At 42.8% G+C, this 8,282-nt stretch overlaps 1 long non-coding RNA gene across 1 annotated transcript; it reads left to right on the top strand.

Moving 5' to 3' along the window:
* Window positions 1–213: 213 nt before the first annotated feature.
* On the top strand, window positions 214–6,612 carry LOC137368758 (uncharacterized). The gene is made up of 3 exons (XR_010974825.1): window positions 214–425; window positions 2,262–2,432; window positions 6,365–6,612. It is a non-coding gene; the product is annotated as an uncharacterized lncRNA (long non-coding RNA).
* Window positions 6,613–8,282: the final 1,670 nt, after the last annotated feature.

Below are 8,282 nucleotides of genomic sequence, written 5' to 3'. Positions count from 1 at the left end.
TAAACACTCTATTCACTTTCTCTGCTGCCTTCACCCACGCAGCCCGTACATTATATTCACCGGACACTGGCATCTGCACCAGCATGTTGCAGGAACATTAATCTCGTTAAGAAACGGTCCTCACGTCGGGAAATACCAGCCCTAACCTTTTGCGCCAAGTTTAATTTGTATTTGCGATGCAAATCCAGCAATGTCTTGAAACCCACGGGGAGGTTGAGGGCGAGCTGATGTTTTTTGCAAGGCTGATGGCGGAGCAGCACAAATTATCCAGCAATTTGGGGTGATTTGCAACTCACAGGGTATCGCTTTTTTGCCACAAATTTCTGGGAAATTGTAGACTCTGTGTGAATTTAACTCCTCGTTATTCTGTCAGCGAATTCCGACCCAATTTATTCTTAATGGAAGTGTTGGTCTCATCCCTCCAGGTATTTTACAGTATACTGTTCTAAAATCTAACTTCATTAAGTTATGAAAAAGTGGAGACTGCCTTAGATTGGTGTACTGATAGAACATGCTGATATATACAGTACGTACTTGCTCTGAGTTCTGACAGCAGCCGGAATAATGTGTACCATTTACCTTTCACCTCCTTCCTGGACGTGCTGGTTCGGGGTTACTCTCGGTCAAACGGCTCAGCACACTTTTCAGACTGACTGCAGCTGTTCGCGCAGGGTTACAGCAGTGCAATGCAAAAACACAATTCCTTGCCCTTCCTCCCTCCAACAAAAATACATTCGCTTGACAGAAAACTAACTATGTATTTTAATCTTGCAATTGGGTTTTGAGAAGCTAAAAAAATTAACAAAAATTGTGTAAACTGATGCAACTTTTGTTCGGTTTATGCTCCAGGTTTCAGCTCCCTAAAACGTGCAATTCATTTCTGACTTTGTTTAAGAATGCCTTTTTTTCTGCACAAACTCTCCAGCCCACGCAATGTTTTATATCTTTCGTTTCAAACAATTCCACTCTCACAGTTTAATGAGGGGTAATTAACACTGTGAAAACCACTACCCTCCACCTTAATACAATAAGTAACAGAAACTCCTGCAGAGGAATGGAGTCAAAGAAAGAGCTAATAACATTTCTCTTGACAGTGAAAAGATGAAAATAGAAATACTGCAACAAGATTTGGTAGCTAAGTTTTATTGCCCTATTTCTGACTGTGACATGTTTAACTAAAGGCCCCATTACTTTTTAAATTAAAAAATGTAAATAGATTACCAATTTTTTTTCGACATTACTCAGGGTGCCATTTCTGAATTTTTTTAATAAAGATGATTTATTTTCGTCTTTACAAACACACCGGCGTGTAAACGCTTTGTTAGTTTTTGATTTATCCACACTTGGCGCTGAGTGTAGAAGAGTGTAGATCTGTTCCCGTGAAATAGCTGCTGGCTGCAACAACAAAACCTGACATAATAATAAAAGCAAAATTTTGCGGATGCTGGAAATGTGAAATATAAACAAGAAATGCTGGAAATACTCAGCAGGTCTGGCAGCATCTGTGGAGAGAGAAGCAGAGTTAACGTTTCAGGTCAGTGACCCTTCTTCAGAACCTGACATCCCATTTTAAATCCTTTTGACAACAGACTGAGTAAATCACAAGGCACCAAGCAGCTGTCTGGGGAAATGTGATGACCTGCAGGACTTGCTAATGAAATCTTCTACCACAGAGTTTTAATATCTCTTGCACTGAATTTCCTCCCCCCCCCCCCCCTATTTCATAAACATATATAAAATGACCCAAATTCCTTGCTTCAAATGCTGTTGGATTATGTTATATTTCCTTAATAGAGTTGTCATCATTTAATATTGAGTTTAAGCAGTCAGCTGTGGTTTAGTTGGTCGCATATGTGCCTCTGAGGCAGTAGGTTGTGGGTTCAAGACCAGCTCCAGAGACTTAAACACCCCAGTGCAGTAATGAGGGCATGTTACAAGGTCAGAGGTGCTGTCTTTCAGATGAGGTGCTAAATTGAGGCCCCATCCACCCTCTGCTAGACATGACAATATTCAAAGAAGAGTATGGGAGTTATTCCTGGTGTCCTAGTCCATGTTTATTCCTCAAGCAGCATCACTTAAAAAAACAGATTGTCTGTGTATCATCACATTGCTGTTTGGGGGATGACTTGTAATTTAGCTGTGGTGTTTCCTACACCACAAGTGCACTGAAAGTAGTGTCTGTAAAGTGCTTTGGGATGTCCTGAGATTGTAAAGGGTGCTATTTAAATGTTTTGTTTTTCTTTGTTTGTATCGTCAATAAGAAGCAGAATGCAGATGCTGAAAATCTGAAACAAAAGCAGAAAATGCTGGAAACACTCCAGAAGATCGATCGGCATCTGTGGAGAGAAGAGCTAAGCTAATGCTTGGGGTGCAAAATCTTCATCAGAACTTTTCAAAAAACGGATTCTCAGTATATGGGCACCGCTAGCAAGGTCAGCATTTACAGCCCATTCCCAGTTATCCTTGAGAAAGTGGTGGTGAGCCGCCTGCTTCATGAACCGCTGGAGTCCATGTGGTGAAAGCACTCACACAGAGTTGTTAGGTAGAGAGATCTCAAGTGAAACAAAAGAGAAAGGCATATTAATTAAGGTTGCCAACCTCCCAGAATTGAGAATTGATCTCCTGGGCACTGTGACCCAGGAGTAAGATCTGCTCCGTGACATTCATAAATGTAATGGTTCATCTTTGCTCCGTGTAACTGAGGAGTATTTGTGGGAAATTGACTAAGTAGGTCCCTTCCCCTCTCCTCAGAGATCACCTGGGAGCTGAGTAACTGCTAGGAATAGGCAACGAGAGGAGAGCATTGGGGCCTTATGGCTATCGCCAGAGCTGTTGTGGGCTTTGAACTGATTCTGGAAGCAGTGTTGCTGTTATAGCTGTTCAAGACAATGGCAGAACTTGGGCTGGACTCTGGAGAGAGTGCGAAGGTAAACGCACCTCAGAAGGACCAGACATATCTGCTGGCAAGCCCAAATTCTTCCTCTTGTGAACAAAGAAGCCTTTCCTCATGTTGAAGTGATTTATGACTTTAACCCCTTGTAGGGACTAAACCAAATCAGGAGCACAATCTCCTTTTAATCAAGTTCAAACCAGACAAATTCTCAGACACTTATTTGGGTCCAATGAATTGCACTAGCTTTTCCTCAAAGAAAGAAAACCAACAGAGAATTTTACCATCTTTCGGATAGCCAACTTTTAATATTTTTATGCCTAAGTTATGAATATCCCAGATATTATAAGGGTCTGGGAAACTCTCTTCAATACGTATTTCTGCACTTAAAGAGACACAGAGAGCAGGTTCTTGTAGTTGTATACAGAATACTACGAGTCAATTTATTAACTTTTATATTTATTAAAGAATTTAACATGCAATAAACTTCTTACGTGGATAAGTATATCACAATATCAAATATTACTGAGAGATGTAACACATATTCTTATTTCTAGCATAGAATCCAAAAGTTTAACCTTGCTACTGTTGCAGCAAAATTATCTTAGAATATCCAGAATATCCATCAAAACTTAAAGTAAACTTGTACCTTAAATGCCCCGTAGTTGAGGAGCATTGTTGAGGATACAACACTTCAAAGTGTCTGCTGCATAACCTTGTATTTTTTATACTATTTCTAAGGTGTTATATGACTTTTGCATTAGATGTGATCTTTCTGTGTTCCCTTTAAAAATCTATATCTGTAATTTAATGTTTAACTGGAATTTGAAGTTTGTGAGCTTTTATCTGGTTAAAATGTTCATAATTGTGTTTATCTGACCTCTCTTATTCCTGTGAGTACATTCCCTTTATTGTTAATTGCCCTTTTCACGGAACCCACAGCAACCGCCGGAGCCAACCTGTCTGAACAACAACCCCACTAACCAATTAAGTTTTATTGCTACCTCTTACTGAGGTCACACAGGATATTTCAATGTGTGTGTTTATATCTCCCAAGTCCCTGGTAACAGCAATTCTATTGTAACAAGAGACCCCTGGTAACAGAGATTCTATTCTAACAGAGACCATGAAATGCTTAACTCTACCATCTTAAAGGGGAACTTCTGTGAGCTCTGAAAACTAACCATTTATCAATCTTTAACTCTAAAGGCATAATACACTAACTGGTTCCAAATTCTACTCAGTCAAGCCTATTGTACCTCTATTCCTTCACAATGTAAAGAAACCATAGAGTTGTAATTAGCTACCAGAAGTACCACTGCAAACAGAATACTGCAACAACTTTTGTTAGAAGCCAGATAGTATTGGAAATAAAATGATCAAAAGCTTGCATAGGAAGGATGGGCCGAGTGACATCCATCTGTGCTGTAATTTGTAAGATCCTTGGGGAAATACTTCTAATCTGCAATATTTTGTCCATCTGCCCAGAGATATATGGTGCAGGTGAAAAGAGATCCGGATCCAGAGAAAACATTCAGAGTAGAGGTGGTTTTATAATATGAATGAATTTGATATGAAGTTTGAGGGGCAGAGTGGGGAGTCACAAACCAGGGTTTTAAACTTAAGTGAGGTGAACTTCGAAGGGTTTGTATCAGGTTCTCAGCCCTTCGTGCATGATAACTGTTGGCATTAAACTATGAGCATGGACAGTTAACAACAGGGGACCCACCCTTCAAGAGGTAAATTCAAGGACACTTACATACTGCAGGCAAGTATCATGTAATAGGATGTCACATGATCAGATGGTGTAATCAAAGCTCCAGGAATACTTCCAGTGAGTTGGCAACTCTACCAGTAATACAATCAGAAAAGAGGGAGGGATGGAATAGACATGAGTGGAAATGATGTGGCAGATCATCTCAGTCAAGTAATGAGCAGAAGTACTGAGACATAAAAGAAACAAAGGATAGGCTGATCAGCTGCATGACGATGACAGAGAAGTTGAGCTTCTGATGGGAACCTAGGGTTGCGAACTCCGGTTGGATGTATTTCTGGAGGTTTGATCACAATGCTATTTAATCATATGATGTTTGAGCACATGATGTTGAATCACAAATGTTATTGTATTTAACTTAGCTGGATGTTTTGGTATTTTCACATTCCGAAGATAACAAAGAGAAATATGCCACAGTGCACAAGATCTTTATTTAAACCTAGTGCATAATTTGGACGAAATGATTTGGAATCATATTGGAACCACTGCATACAATGGGATAGGATGATTAAGGGAGAAAATGAGGAGGAGGAAGATATGAAGCACCCTATGACAAAATAGTGGCAAATAAAAGCAAAATACTGCGGATGCTGGAAATCTGAAATAAAAACAAGAAATGCTGGAACCACTCAGTAGGTCTGGCAGCATCTGTGGAAAGAGAAGCAGAGTTAACGTTTCGGGTCAGAGACCCTTCTTTGGAACTAGCAAATATTAGAAATGTCAAAGGTTATAAGCAAGTGAGCCGGGGGTGGGGCAGGAGATAACAAAGGAGAAGGTGTAGATTGGACAAGGCCACATAGCTGACTAAAAGGTCATGAAGCAAAGGCAAACAATATGTTAGTGGTGTGTTGAAAGACAAAGCATTAGTACAGATAGGGTGTTAACGAACTGAAGATTAAGCAGCAGCAAGTACAAACATGAAAAAAAACCATGGGTAAGCAAACTGAACAAACTACAATGAAATGAAATAAACAGAAGAAAAAAATTGTAAAAAATGTAAAAAGGAAAAAGAAAGAGTAACTAAAAATAAAAGTAAAATGGGGGGCCCGTCATGCGCTGAAATTATTGAACTCAATGTTCAGTCCGGCAGGCTGTAGCGTGCCTAATTGGAAAATGAGATGCTGTTCCTCGAGCTTGCGTTGATGTTCAGTGGAACACTGCAGCAAGCCCAGGATACAGATGTGAGCATGAGAGCAGGGGGGAGTGTTGAAATGGCAAGCAACCGGAAGCTCAGGGTCCTGCTTGCAGACTGAGCGGAGGTGTTTTTAGTTATTTTTTCTTTTTCCTTTTTACATTTTTTACAATTTTTTTTCTTCTGTTTATTTCATTTCATTGTAGTTTGTTCAGTTTGCTTACCCACGGTTTTTTTTCATGTTTGTACTTGCTGCTGCTTAATCTTCAGTTCGTTAACACCCTATCTGTACTAATGCTTTGTCTTTCTCCGGGTGCTCCGGTTTCCTCCCACAAGCCAAAAGACTTGCAGGTTGGTAGGTAAATTAGCCTTTATAAATTGCCCCTAGTCTAGGTAGGTGGTAGGAAAATATAGGGACAGGTGGGGATGTGGTAGGAATATGGGATTAGTGTAGGATTAGTATAAAAAGGGTGGTTGATGGTTGGCACAGACTCGGTGGGCTGAAGGGCCTGTTTCAGTGCTGTATCTCTAAACTAAACTAAACTAAACTCTGCTTCTCTCTCCACAGATGCTGCCTGACCTGCTGAGTTACCCCAGCACTTTCTGCTTTGCTGCCGCATACTTACCCTGCTGTGTCCCAGTGTCCTGTGAAGTTGCGATCCTCTTCTCCCACTCAAATGTAACATTCCTTCCTGTAGACGTGCCGCACCTGGGTGAACAATCTTAATTTTGCACATTCCAGGACGTGAGACTTAAATAGACCATAAAAGATATTACAGAGGTTTACAGAGAACACACTGACACAAATGGGAATGCACGGGTGTCACAGCAATGTAAATACATCTTTCACTAAATGTTCCTCACCAACATGTGTGTCCTTTTCGCTGTTTGAATGATGTGTGCCAGCATGTAGCACTAATGTCACATCCCTTTGCACCACTGGCCTTTCAGGAGTGCCAACGTATTCAATAACATCATTGCCATGCCACCATTACACATGAGCGTTTCTACGGGTTCAGTGACATGGACATTGGCTCAGTCAGCTGCAGCCTCTAATGGTTTACACACGGATGCTGCAGATGTGAGCTGGTGCACAGCAGGTGAGCGAGGGTGATGTGTGGCTTTCAGAGCTCATGCCAGTTCCTATGGAGCAGACAGCCTTTGTCTGATAAGCCACTTCCGTAGATCCCTAGCTCACTGTTAGCCCTGTGTGCAAAGCCTGGGTGCCATCCGCCCTCCCATGCATCTTTCATGTTGTAGGTCTTCAGCGTCCTCATTGTCGGAGGAGGAATCCTGTTGAAGTCTCTCCTCATCATGCCAGGCCTGGCTCCTATTGGGTGCGTAGTTGTGCAGAGCACAGCAAGCAGCAAAGAAAGGAGCTGGCCTTTTCGTCCCGTAGTACAGGGCATCACCCTATCCATCCAGACATTGGAGGCGCTCTTTCAGCATGCCGATCTCCTGCTCAATGGTGGCTCATGTAGCTCAGCGGCTGGCATTGTATCTCTCCTCTGCATCAGTGGTGAAGTCTCTCACTGATGTCGGGAGCCATGTCTGCAAAGGATAGCCCTTATCTCCAAGAAGCCACCCCTCCATCTGAGCCAGTTCAGTGAACAGCGGTGGCAGCTGGGACTGGCACAAGACCTAGGTGTCATGGCAGCTGCCTGAGAAGCGGTCACACATTTGCAGTAAGCATCTGTGGTGATCACATACCAGCTTCACCTAGACTGAGAGGGTTCCTTTAATGGTGATGTCTGCACGTGGTAGCCTGGCAGTAGGCCTGATGGCCACATGAGTGCAGTCTGTGAACTTTACAACCTATGGTTCTCCAGCAATGGTGCCAGAACCAATGGCCCTCTGGGCCTGGCTGTGATAGTCCGTCCTGAAGTGGACATCCTCACTGGCCCTCCGGTGCAGGGTATTGGTGACTTCCCTGATGCAGTGATGCACTGCTGACTGTGTGACCTCACAAAGATCTCTGGTGGGCCCCTAAAAAGCTGCAGAGGCGTCAGGCTTGAGAACCGCTGCCACTATGAGGAACAAAGGCATGGGATGTCCACCGGAGCCCATGGGCTGCAGGTCATCTTTGAGCAGGGCACAGGGATGTGTCACCACCCTCTCTATATGCACAATCTCCTCTGACATCTGATGGCATGTCATGTGGGGCCTGTAGATGCACGGCAATCGTAATGGCAAGCTCCCCTTGGGGGCTGTTGCTCATGACCGGGGGCCTCTGCGTGGATCAAACCTGCCTGTTGGTATTGCTTCTGGCGCATACGGATCCTCAGGAGCAGAGGATCACACAATGTAGGTTGAGCCATACCTATTTCCATGTGATAAATAAAGTTGAACCCTGCATGTATTCCAAGGTTCCTAACAGGGCACGGATTGGTGTTGATGGGTACATCAGCTGTTTTCCTGGATCAACTATGTGGCGTGCCATGGCATCGCCCATCTTGGCCAACACTTAGAATGGCACAGCATGACCA

The sequence above is a fragment of the Heterodontus francisci genome, chromosome 4, assembly GCF_036365525.1.
Source record: "Heterodontus francisci isolate sHetFra1 chromosome 4, sHetFra1.hap1, whole genome shotgun sequence".
In the NCBI taxonomy this organism is placed as follows: Eukaryota; Metazoa; Chordata; class Chondrichthyes; order Heterodontiformes; family Heterodontidae; genus Heterodontus; species Heterodontus francisci.
This window is presented reverse-complemented; position numbering and strand designations above follow the sequence as displayed.